Consider the following 12,763-nt stretch of genomic DNA (forward strand, 5'->3'; position numbering starts at 1 on the left):
ACAAAATGAGGGCAAGGGGTACATGGCAGGATGCCCTGCTATGTGCCCCTTGCCCCCACCCAAAGCCCCTCCCCCCCAGCCCTACTGCCCCTTGCCCTCCACCCAAAGTCCCTGTCCCCCAGCCCTACTGCCCCTTGCCCCCCACCCAAAGCCCCTGCCCCCACAGCCTGGGCTCTGTGGCTGGCAGGCGTTCTGGGAGCAGGCGGTGGGGAAGGGGCCTGAGGCAGTGCAACCCTGTTTTCTCCCCCGCTCCCGGCACCCAACGCAGCTGTTTGTAGCCAGCCCGGGCTCTGAGAAGCTGCAGCAAGCAGCGGGCAGAGTACAAACAGCTGCGCCGGGCTCATCACCTCCGTGCCGGGAGCAGGGGAGAAACTGGAGCTGCGCTGCCTCAGGCCCCTCCCCCACAACCCGCTCCAAGGCACGCCTGCATGCGCCGGTGCTGAGCTGGTGCCAGAGCCCTCACAGCTGTTTGGAGCCTCATGGCTGCAGCCAGCCCCGGCTCTGGGGAGCTGCTGCCAGCCAGGATCCTGGCCAGCTCCCAGCAGGCAGCTGGGATGCTGCAAGCCCTGCTGGGACCAGTCCGGACTTCATCGCTGGCAGCAGCTACCCAGAGCCGGGGCTGTCCGCGGTGTGCCAAGCAAAATGGCCTTGCGTGCCACGTTTGGCACGCATGCCAGGGGTTGCCGACCCCTGCCATTGGAGATCAGAGGTAGTTTGCCTCATAAAAAGGGGTAGTGAAAACTGACTCCTTGGGACGCCCTCTCCATCTGGACCAGCACCATGCCACACCACCTATCCACCTAGAGGCCCTGCTGGCGACCCCTTTCTGAACAACACCTACTGGACAAAGACCCCTTTCCAGCCTGGATAGGTAGCTATCACCCCCACTCTCTCTTCAACCAAGGACTTGGACTCTGTTTCTCTTCCCTACCTGGACTCCAACCCTTCCACTGAGTCTCTTTCTCCTTCTGCCATTGTGAGTGCTTGTGTGTGTGGGGGGGAACCAATAACTTCATGGGGCTATTTAATAAACTTGTTATTTTGTGTTGTCTGTTTAATAAACCCGTTATTTTGAAACCCTGATTTGGGTTTCTGTCTGTTTCCTGACTGTTTCCTCCTTGCCACCACTGTGCCCCCAATCTCTCAGCTGTCAGCCTCAGTTTCCAGCCCCAAGCTCCCAGGTTTCTGCCTCTCTCTCTTTCCTGGCTGTCTCCTCCTTGCCACCGGGCTTTCTCCCTTGCACCAGTGACCTTGAGTAAGCCTGGGACCACTTGATCTAGAATAAACCCCAGTTCCTCAGCCAGCTTTTCTCTAGTTCACTGGTTCTAATCCTGGTTCTGGCAACTTTCACTGCCTACACTTTAACTCTCTCTCACCTTAATTGTATCCCAGGTACCCCAAGCACACACATACATACTGTACCATTCAAGTGAGGAACCTACCTGTGTGTATGTGTAGGTGGGTTGTATGCATGTGAACTGGTGAGTGTGTGTGTGTGTATATATGTCATTGTGTGCATGATATACAAATTAGTGATATGTGTATTGAGTGTGCGGGTATGGACAATTGATTTGTGTCTAACTTTGGGGGTGTATAGTGTATGTGCTTGAATTGGTGATAGGTATGCATGTGCCTAGGCTTGTTTGGATGTGTATGTGCCTGAGTTGGTAGTGTGTGTGTGTGTGTGTATACACCTAATTGATTTGTGTGTTTGTATATGTGCAATTGTACACCACGCCCTCCTGTCTAACAGCGCAATATTGAGATCCTGAGCATTGGCCTGACCCCACAGGGCAACACCAGAGGCAGCAGTGATGCAGCGTAGATGCAGAGCAGCCCAGTGTGGCATGGATGCTGAGAGACTGCACCAGGAACCACTGGCACTGGTGAGGGGAAGAGGCCACTTTCACCCCACGCTGAGCAGCAGCTTCTGTCCTGCACCGCTGCTGCTAAGCCTGGACGGGCAAGCCCGGAGCAGGTGCAGTATCAGCCTTTCAGTGAAGCCACACAAGAAAGTGTGGAGACCGCTCAGATTGATAACGTGCCACTTTGGGTCCATGTGCTGCCGGCTGGGCAGGCACTCAATATGCAGCTTCCCTCAACACCTCCCCACTCCCTTAGCCCCCAGCCAGCTTCCCACAGGAGTGCCTGCCCGGCCAGAAGCGCATGCACCTGGAGCAGCACATTATTGGCCCTTCAGAGAAGCTGCATAGGAAAGCGCAGAGCCCACACAGGCCAATACCACACTGCTCTGGGTCTACATGCTGCTGGATGGATGGGCACTCCTGTGGGAAGCAGCAACCGAGAGGCCAAGGTCCTGGCCTACGTGGATGATCTGAACATCCTGTGCTGGAATAGGGGATCGGTCGAGAGAGCCCTGGTGCACATGCAAGTGTGCACCAGGGATGGCGGTGGGGGCAGTGGGGGCCAAGCTCAATGTGAGCAAGAGCAGCTGCCTGGCCGTGGGTGAGGTCAGGGACCTGGAGTCCCTGGGGGTCTCTGCCCCCCGCGAGGGGGTCAGGATCCTCAGGATAGATTTCGACCGGGAGCTGAGAGGCAGGACAGCATGGGAGAAGACAGAGGCCAAGGTAAAACAGAAACTGGGGCTGTGGTACTTGCATTCCCTCTACATGGCAGGGTTGTGTTGTGCTCATGAAGGCGGTGTTGTTACCGGTGCTTCTGTACACTGCACTGGTCTTCCCCCCTTCCGAGCGTGTCGCCTACAGGATCCAGAGGACCATGTGCATTTTCTTCTGGGGCTTCACATGGGAAAAGGTCGCCCAGAAGACCCTGTACAAAGACAAGAGGGCCAGGGGCAGGGGCATGCCAGACATCCTCCTGTTCCTGTGGGCCAAGTATGTGAGCATGATCTGCAAGCTGGTGACGGATGCAGAAGCCAAAACTGCTTCCTCGTGAGGTACTTTGCAGGGCACATCCTAAGACACTGGGGGGTATTCACCCCAACCAACCATAGACCGTGGTTCATGGGTGCACCGTGATTCTACGAGACCCTGAACCAGTGCCGTTGTGTGTACAGCCTGCAGAACATGGAGCCAGCGACCATGAAAAGCCACAGGAAGATCCAGGAGACGGTGAGACTAAGCGACATTATGTCACCTGTGGACCTGCTCCCGGGAGGCACATGCCAGGCCATGTGGGAGCACATCCACCACAAGGAGCTGCGCAAAGATCACAAGGACCTGAACTGGCTCATAGCCCACCAAGCTCTACCAGTGAGGGTCCGAAGACATAGAGAGGGACAGTTGGGGAGACACAGCTGCCCATGGCTCAACTGCCACGGGGCCACCGAGACAATCAAGCACCTCCTCTGGATCTGCACCTGTGCCAAGGAGGTATGGAAAAGGGTAAAACATCTCTGCGAAGCAGTGTCCGGTGTCAGCCAGCTACCCAACAAAGTGGTGCTGTACAGACACCTTGCCAAGCATCAGGGGAGCCCGTCACCCTGTTTCGACCAATTTGCGTCCTGAGTCAGGAGCACCTTGTGGAAGGTCAGGAACCTCCTGCTGTACAGACAAACGGACGCAGAGGTAGTGGGCTACGTGAAAATGGCACTGAGCGAACTCCAGACCTACTACCAGAAATCAGTAGCTGAGGATGGAGAAGACACGGCCAATGGCACCTGGCACAGAGACATGTGGCACAGGATCATCCAACCCCCCCGAGTGAAGAGCGGGGTGAAGGCAGCAAAGAAGAGGAAGGGACAAGAGGAACGGAGGACAGCGACAGTGACAGCAGCAGCAGGTCCTTCACCGGGAGCTGGAGCGACAACGACGGAGAGGGCACTTGAACAGAGTATGTGACCCCAAAAGCGGGGCAGGGATGGAAAGGAAGTGTGGTCGGGTCTGAGGGACCAGGATGGACTTAACTGTTTAATGTGTGTTGCGCGCATTGCAGATATTGTAACGGCTTTGGGTAGCCAGTGGGCCTTTGTATGGGTGCGCGGGTCCACAGGTGCGCGGGTGCAGTTTTTGTAACAGGAAAGGTTTTTCTTTTTGTGGTGTGATATGTAGAGTGTGTGTGTGTGTGTGTGTATATATATATTATAAATATATATAGACATATATTTTTACAAACAAAACAAAACAAAACAAAACAAAACAACTCTGTCACTTGCTCCTGGGCCAACCGTCAGAGTCCCTCCAAGCTGGGGTCCACTAGAACCTCCTGCTTGAACTCTTCCTGCCCAGCTAGGCAATCAGTGGGGAGCTCCAGTGCTCCTGTAAGGGGTGCACCCTCCTCCTCAGGGATGTCCTCTAACTCCTCCCCAGGAGGCTCCGCTCTCTCTGCCACTGATTGACTGGGCTCCTCCCTGGGACTGTCACTTAGCCTGACCCCAGGGTCACTGGTTTCCTCATCAGCTGGCTGGCTGTCACACTCAGGGGGATTCTCTTTTTTCTCCTCCACTGCCTCTGCAGCCAACTGGGTTACCTGGCTCAGGAAGGTTTCCCCACCTCCTGCCTTCACCTCCTTGGTCTGTTGGTGAGTCACCATATCAACAGGGAGGGGTTTCATAAGATTTTCCCATGCAGCTTTCATTCCCCCAAGTCCTAACATATCAGTCCTAACACCAGTATGGGGGCAGGGGCACACTTCAACACTCCTAGTTCCAACTCCATTTCCCAATCCCTACACTTAATGGGTAGACAGGCTACTGGTACCTTGAATGGCCGGTGCCCCACCCCTTCTATGGTAACAGTCTTTTCAGGGACTATATCCGAAGACAAAACAAAGTTGACATCAATCAATGACACACTGGCTCCTGTGTTCACCTCCTCAGTGAGGGTTCTCCCGTGCACTATCACCCCTGTCCTGTAGGGAGCTGTTCCCTCCTCTAGGTTTGTAATCCTGTAGATACAGGCATGCCCCCCAGGGCAACTAGGGGCTCCCCCCTCAATGCGTACATTTGTTGCTTGGTTGACAGACCTACGGGTGTTGCTCTTCTTTGGGCAGTGGGCCTTGAAGTGACCCAGCTCTCCGCAGTTGAAGCAACCCCTCCTATCCAGTTTGGGGGGGAGTGACCAAATCTGGAGCCACCCAGTGCTTTGCAGGGGGAGGCCCACTCTCCCGTTTTGGGACTGGCCCACCCTTCTCCTCTTTTGGGACCCCTTTCTGGTCCCTCCCAAAGTGGAGAGACTTTCTGTCCAGCCCCTCCTGACTGAGCAACAACTGATTTGCAATTAACAGGGCCACCATGGCTGTTTTGAGGTTCTGGTTCTTGACCAGGTGTTTAATCTCCCTAGGACATCAGAAATAGAATTGGTCCAGCACCATAAGTGTGTCCACCTCCTCTATGGTGGTAGCTTTGGCTCCCTTCTGCCATTTATTATATGGGTCCTTTAACTGGGCCACAAACTCGGTCAGAGACTTTCCCTGCAGTGGGGTATTATTACAGAACCTTTTCTGGAAATAATTTGGCCCAACATAAACCTCTGAAACATGGCCTCTTTAAAAGACTCATACTGTTAGGCCCAACAGGAAGACTATCCAGGACAGTAGTCAGGTCGCCTGATACCAGTCCAGTAACATATTTCAGACGGTCCTCCTTCTTCAATTCCCATCAGTTCACTTGCTTCTCAAAGTTGCTCAGGAACACCTCTGGATCCTCTCTGGCTTGGTATGAGGTGAAGACCTTGGGGTGCAGCTGGCACCGGCTGCACCGGATCAACCGGGACTCCAGTGTTTTGCTATATCTGGAACACTGCGATCTCACACTCGTGCTTGAGCTGGGCCTCTCTGGCCTTGTGCTCCAGCTTGCGCTGCTCCATCCTGAGCAACTTGAGCTTGAGCTTGTGCTCCCATGCTGGCACTGTGCCTCTTTTTCTGCTAGCTCCATCTTATACTTCTGGAGTTCAAGCTCTTGGGACGAGACTGCTCCTTGGAGTTCTCCTCTGGAGGCCCACTGGAAGAGGCTTCAGCCCCATTCAGAACCAGGGCAGGAGGTCCCTTGGCTTGATCATTGTCCCACAGGGCTTTAATCAGGTCCTGTTTCTTTTGCCCATTTTTTCTTTGGAGGCCTCTCCTTTTCATTTCTTTCACCAGGCCATTCACAGTAAGGTGGTCATACTTGTCAGCCATCCTAGCTAGCTACCCTGTCCAGTTGACCCGATGCCAAATTAAAGACTCGTTTGCTCAAGGGTTTTCAGTAGCTCAACTTCCTTCCCCAAAATTATGCCTTCCAGACAAGCTGTGGGTTCCCATTCTGCCACCACGTGTGGTGGGCCAGTAGGGGACGCTCCTGCGCTGAGCCACCCGCCTCACTGCACATGACTAAAAACCAAACTTCAAGTGCTTCCCCTGGGGCGCATATGTCCAGCTGACCCCCTTCTGGGAGCATACCTGCAAGTCTGGGGTAACCGCTGCCACCACCCAGGGTTTGGTTGTTGTTAGGGCTCTGTGCCCCCAGGATACACAGACCTTGTAGTCTTTGTGGGTGCTTAATCCACTGTGAGATTCTGGGTGCTTCTTATCGCCTGAAGCATCCCAAGATAACCTCAAATACCAGAGGAAAATAAAAAGCCTAGCCCAACTTTGCAAGTCAAGCAAAAGGAGCAAAAGGCCTGCTGCTCTCCTCTCCCCATACCACAGCCAGACACCCTGTAACTTGATAGCTCTAATGATTGAGGTGGGGAGGGGGGGAGTAGTACAAGGAAGTTAGAAATACACTTTGAGCAAACAAAAGTAATTTGAGCCTTTGCCAATACTGGATTCAATGATCCTATTAAATGCAATTGTCTATACTTATTTCTAGTCTTCTGGCTAGTTTCCAGATCATTACTTACAGAGAATCATCCAAGCTGGAGCCCGGAGGTGCATTGCTTGTGGCTTTTCAAAATGCCCACCAGGAGGAAGAGAGCCCACTCCCCTCCCCCTAGGAATTTTACCTGCCTCGGTCACCTGACTAACCAGCCAGTACCATGAAGAAACCAGGAAATACCAGGGTCACCTGGTTTGTCCCAAGTGAGTGGCAGAGAGAAGTGGATTTCTCCACAACCACCCCTTTATACACCGCTGGCAGCTCTGAGCACAGAAGGATATGAAAGGGACCTCCCTCAGCCTGCCCACATCTCTGCAGATAGGCAGATAGGTGAAGACAGAACCAATGGGCCTGATTTCAGCAGGCCCTTGCCTAGCAAGGACCCCGAGCCACACATTTTTTTTCTTCCCAAAATACATTTCTATTTATACAGAGAGGTAGAGATTTGTACGCTATAACTTTCCAGTCTTTGAGCACGTACACCATTACAGTATCACATGTATAATATACATACCCATGCTCTCATGCACCCATTACAATTCTTGCACCCTCACTCCTGTGCATGCACACACCTATCCACATTTCCTTCACTGTTACAACTACGTTGGCCCTCTGTTCCTTTCCTTAGTCTCTAATCTTTAGTCCATGTCACTGTCACTGTCACTGTTTTCATCGTCATTATCACCATCATCATTTCCTCCGCTGTCCTTATTGCTCAATCCACTTAGTTCTTTGCTGTTCCCAACTTCTTTCATGTAATCTCCCCAGATCTACAAGCCCAGAGAAGAAGAGCAAAGAAGCACGGTGGGATACATCTAACACTAACCCCAAACACACACAGAACACAAGGAGTAATTTAAAACAAAAAGAAAATAAGAAGCTCTGCTGCTCTTCAACTGCAGGAAAGACATCAGCCTCAGCAGAGACTGCCAAAAATTGCCCACCAACTCCTCTGTTTCAAGCCCTCAGGGCAGGGTATTGGGAAAAGTTTTTAACTAGCAATGATCGCATCTCAGTTCGGTTGTACACAAATATATGTAACACACACAAAATGTACAACTCATTTTGTATTCCAAAGGCGTCCTAGTTTTATGTTGCAGGGTATCATGTTTCTCCTGCAAAGTGGCCATGTCTACACAAGAAGCTGACTGCACAGCTACTCATTACATGACTCCGCAGTAACCGGAGTTATGGCGCAGTAGTGTTGCTGCATGGCTTTTTCATGACGCTGACTGTGCAGTAGTCATGGGCTACTGCACAGACAGCATCTCATGTAGACATGCCCACTGTGTTGCTGTTTATATTCATGTTCTTTATTCTTGCTCTGGATCTGGCCTCCTCTCTTCTAGCTTGGTGATTTGAGGAGAAATGTGCTGTTTGCACATAGGCAGAAAAGGCCCCTTTTGTTTAGGACACATCCTGCTGTGTACTGCAAACAAGAAACTGTTTTTGTCATGGAAGCAGGGGAGATCAGACCCTTACCTATAGACTAAGCAGCCTTCTTTAAAGTGAATTAGTTAAGAGAGGGGCAGGGAGTTGGGCAAGCCCTGATTGGGAAAGCTAGAGTGATGTCACACCAGGTACATAGGAAGAGGGAGCTGGGGGGTAGGGGAGGACCTCAGAGAAGGCCCCAGCCAGAAAAGCCAAAATGAAGGGTGCTCTCAGGCAAAGGGAAGAGAGAGAGCCTGTGTCTGGGACTCCTCCCCTCTCCCCCTTTTTATTTCTCCTCTTCCCTGGGTTTTGAGTGGGATTATACTGTGGTGGGTATTAATCCCTGGAGCAACCATGAGGATTATGGCCTGGTAAAGTTTTGAGTCAGAGTTGGAGCTTGGTTCCTTTTGTTGCGGTTGCAGTTTTTTTTGTCTTGGTCTAGCTGGGTAGCTGAGCCCATCTGCAGGTCAGGCCCCAAGCCAGGATAGGCCTCGCTCTTCTTTTGAGTTCTTTTATTTTTCTGCTCCATCTGGAGCTGTGGGATTGGGACTAGGAATTTTGCGGGTGCAGGATGCTGACTGGCGCTGCAGTGGAAGTGGAGATCAGTGCCCTACAGTTTTCCCAGGGAGCAACAAAAGGCCCCTTGCCTTGCAAAAGGACCTACACTCTCTAGCAGCACCCCAAGGCACAGCAAACTCAAGGAGCAGCTCACACAGCGCTCTGGTGTGGGACCCCCTGTCCATCCTGTTGGTGAATAGCAGATATAGGGATGTGGGCTCCCAGAACTAACTGTCTGGGCGAGCCCCCACATCTCAGACTGCCTGGGCGTGGGTGGAGTCTCCCCAAAAGGGCTTCAAGCTGGAGACTACACATTGTAGTTAAGAGTGTTTGAATTGCATTTGGTGTTTCCTTTGCCTTTGTTTTCTGTAATAAATCTCTTCTTTTGTGTTTACACTGCTTGTGAGGAGGGTGTTTTGTTTATGCGGGACCCCCAGCTAAATTTAGTGATCCCAGATTTCTGGGTGGGGGTTTGAGCCACAGTGAAGACTTATTGGGTGCCTAAAAATTTGAACCCTGCCCTTGTTGCTGCCAACCAATGCCCGACAGAAGGGTTACATAATATATATATAGATATATATAGATATACACCTCTGCTTTAATAGCCTTGTCATGTGACCAGTCCAGTTCACTTGTGGCAAGGTACAGGTTGGGGAACAAGCCAGTCCAGGCCCGGCCAGTCACACATCACTGAGCCAACCCCTGCTCCTGGGGCATTATGGGTGGCCTGTTCCCAAGTAACCTGTCTTCTGTGGGAACCACGGCCCATCACCTTCCAGTAGGTCCCAAAGCTGCTGCTTTTGGTTCAGCCTCTCGAAGTAGCGGGCCTCCTAAGATCAGTGGGCTTCATTTCTCCCCCACTGCCCATGCTGTCAGCAGAACAGTGACTATCCTGCTCCTACACAGCATGGGCACACAGAAAAGCTGCAAAACGCCTCTCAATTGACCCTGCCCAGCCTGGAAAAGGACAGAACAAGTCTGGAAGGCCCTTGCCTTACTAGAACACCAGACCAGGGCACATGAACATGCTACTAGTGCTTGAGCAAGGCAGGACATCCCCCTACCACCACAGCCCTGGGCCCACCTACTTCAATAACCACAATACCAGTTCACAGTATCGCCCAGGCTGTTGCTGCTCCAGTGCCGGGGCCTTGGGCTTTGTCCCCACACCGTCAGGAATCGTACCAACAGGGATGGCTGCCACAGCCCTTTCTCTCATCACACCCTCTCATAACTGAAAGAACATCACTGCTACCACCAGCATACTCCCACGTGCAAAGGCCAGCTTTTGCTTACAAGCATCAGTAGGCATGAAAACACACCAAAAGCACCTGGAGAGGCATCAGAAAAACATCTTGCCCAGAACCCCTACACATGGGAAGAAGCAATCCAAAAGAGCTCTAACAAGACCATGAGTCAGAAACCATAGCAACAACACCCAGTAATAATGTCATATACCCCAGGACCAGGCCAACACAGCCCAACAAAAACAAGAAGCACAGCCATCTTTTTAACTCCTCCCCTTCGCTTTTTCAAACTCAGAAAAGATGCTAGCTTCCATAAAGGCTGACCAAAAATTGCCTACCACAGGTATAGTGCAAGCTGTCAGGGCAGGATATTGTGAAAATTGTTTAACTAGCAATGATCACACCTCAGATCAACCTTACAGGCTTCATTCAGTATTGTCACTGTGCAAAACTAAGGCTGCTTGGTTATGTGACCCAGCCCATTTTCGGGGCACTCCTTCGCCGGACATGGTGATCCCTGTCTAACGCCTGCACTGCATTGAGTGGCTTCCCTAGTAAGGCCCCCATTTTGCTGCAGTGTTCTGCTGGGGCAAAAGCCAGATAGCTGGTCGGAAACTGTTGCACCAGTGGCTTCTCCTGGTGCATTATGGCTCACGTTTTTCTAAGTAGACCACCCCCCTCATCTGTGGCCACTGCTATCACCCTCCAAGGAGCCTAAAGCTGGTGCTTCCAACTGGGTTTCTCCAAAGGGACAGGCCTCCTCCTCAGGAAGCACGTGTGTGTACTGTCATCTGCTGAATGGCAACTGTGCCACTCTCTCACAGGATTTTTGTTTGTTTCAAGAGCCAAATCAGTTATGAATTCTACTGTGCAAAGCCCAATAGTCAAGTTCCAAGTTTTGACTGAGCAGAACTCAATGATTCAAGTCTATGTGGCTCATCAGTCTTGGGCTTCAGATACTCCCCAAATATGTGGCAGACAATCTACATGCAAGCCCAGGACCCAGGAACCCTGGGGTTAGGTCGGGTGCTCCCTAGTCTCACTTACTCTTAGCCAAAAGGCCAGGAAGCAAGCCAGGGGGAAAACAAGAAATAAATCAGTCCCCCATTGTCACAAAATTGTGCAATCAAGTTTCCTGCATTTGAGGACACTTGCAGGGGTCAGTGTGCCCAGCGTGCAAGGGACAGGCCTCATCCTGGGAAAACCACCTCTTAGCGCACAAGAGGCCTGGTGATCATGGTATTTCCAGTGACAGTGACAGCAACAACAACAGTGAATGAACTCAGAATGTAAACCCCAAAATTGGGGCTAGGACTAAGAGACAGTGCGACTGGGTTAGGAAAAGGACTCTGGATGGGTGCATGGGAGTGTGGGTCCATGGGTGCAAAACTATATATATATATAAAGGTGATGGGCTTGTCAGCGGCAGCACGACAAGGTCAAAAGTAATTGATAGGGATGTCCCATCCCCACCAATCAGGAAATGGCAGGGAAAAGGTTTGTCCCACCCTGTTCTGGGGTGAGGCGAAAAAACTGGACCAGAGAGAGAACTTGCTCTCTCTCTTCCGATTGGTCTGTTTACTAGCCAGGGGCAGAGCCCTGGTAGGGATAAAAAGGCAGCACACCGGGTTTCCAGGGTTCAACAGGGGGTGGAGAAGATGGGGCCTGACAGGGGATGGAGAAGATGAAGCCATGAAGAGCTGGTAAGAGCTGACCGGTGGGGTGGAGCCATTGCCCCAGAACAGCCTCTGAAGCCACAAGCGGCGCTCAGCGCACAGAGCAATGCATGGAGGGTCCTGGCTGGGAATGAAGCCTTGGGTGGTGGCTTGGCTCAGTGCACAAGGTGGTGTGCACAGGGTCCTGGCTTGGCTTGGTGCACAGGGCGCTGAACGGAGAGTACTGGCCAGGGCTCAAACCTTGGAGCTGCAGATGACGACTTGGCTCAGTGCACAGGTGGTGCACAGAAGGTCCTGGCAGGGGACTGAAGTCCTGAAAGCCGCAGGTGGCTGCTTGGGCTTCTGACCCCCTTGGTAGGGGATCCGCTTGGTGCATAAGAGGTGCCTGGAGGGTCCAGGAGGGGATCCCCATCCCCAACTCCGGGCAGAAGGCAAGGGCCCCCAGGAGGGACTGGGATCCTTTGCCTGCATTAGGCAGTCAGGGTTCCCAATGCTGGGGCAGGCGGCAGGGGCTCCCCAGAGTCAAAGGGAGCCCAGGGGCCTCATGTGGGAGGGCTCCTGAGTGGCTTGGCCCCTTGCCCCCCATCTTGGGAGGAACTTCAGCTCCTGGGGAATCCAGGACGACCTTCTTGCTTCCCCCCTACCCCATGAATGGGGGTGAGCAGTTGGGAGGAGGGAATCCCCCCTCAGAAGGAGTGTTCCTTTTCTTCCCCCCTCCCCTCTCCTTTGGTGACCCCTGGTTGGGGTGACTGAACAGGGCAAAGGGGCAGCTGGGGGCTCAGGGCCCCCAGGGTGCTGGGACTCTGTCCTTCCTCTCCCCCCAGGGGTTTGTGAACCCTGCACCTGGCATTTGTGAACCCTGTAAAAAAATTTTTTTTTAAATATATATATATATAACTATCCTGTGGATGCTATGGTTCACTTGATAGCCCAACAAACACATCATTGCCATTATATCATGCACATTCCTGTCACAATATCTGTACGGAGCACCCACACTCCCACGTGTCTGCGCACCTGTCCCATGTGTCCATCACCATGACCCTTGCCTATCACAGACATGCAACCTTTCCCTA

At 52.4% G+C, this 12,763-nt stretch overlaps 1 pseudogene; it reads right to left on the bottom strand.

Moving 5' to 3' along the window:
- Positions 1-11,086: 11,086 nt before the first annotated feature.
- On the bottom strand, positions 11,087-11,275 carry LOC112549630 (annotated as a pseudogene).
- Between the last annotated feature and the right edge of the window lie 1,488 nt (positions 11,276-12,763).

Source organism: Alligator sinensis, unplaced genomic scaffold (genome assembly GCF_000455745.1).
Source record: "Alligator sinensis unplaced genomic scaffold, ASM45574v1 scaffold505_1, whole genome shotgun sequence".
Taxonomy (NCBI): domain Eukaryota; kingdom Metazoa; phylum Chordata; order Crocodylia; family Alligatoridae; genus Alligator; species Alligator sinensis.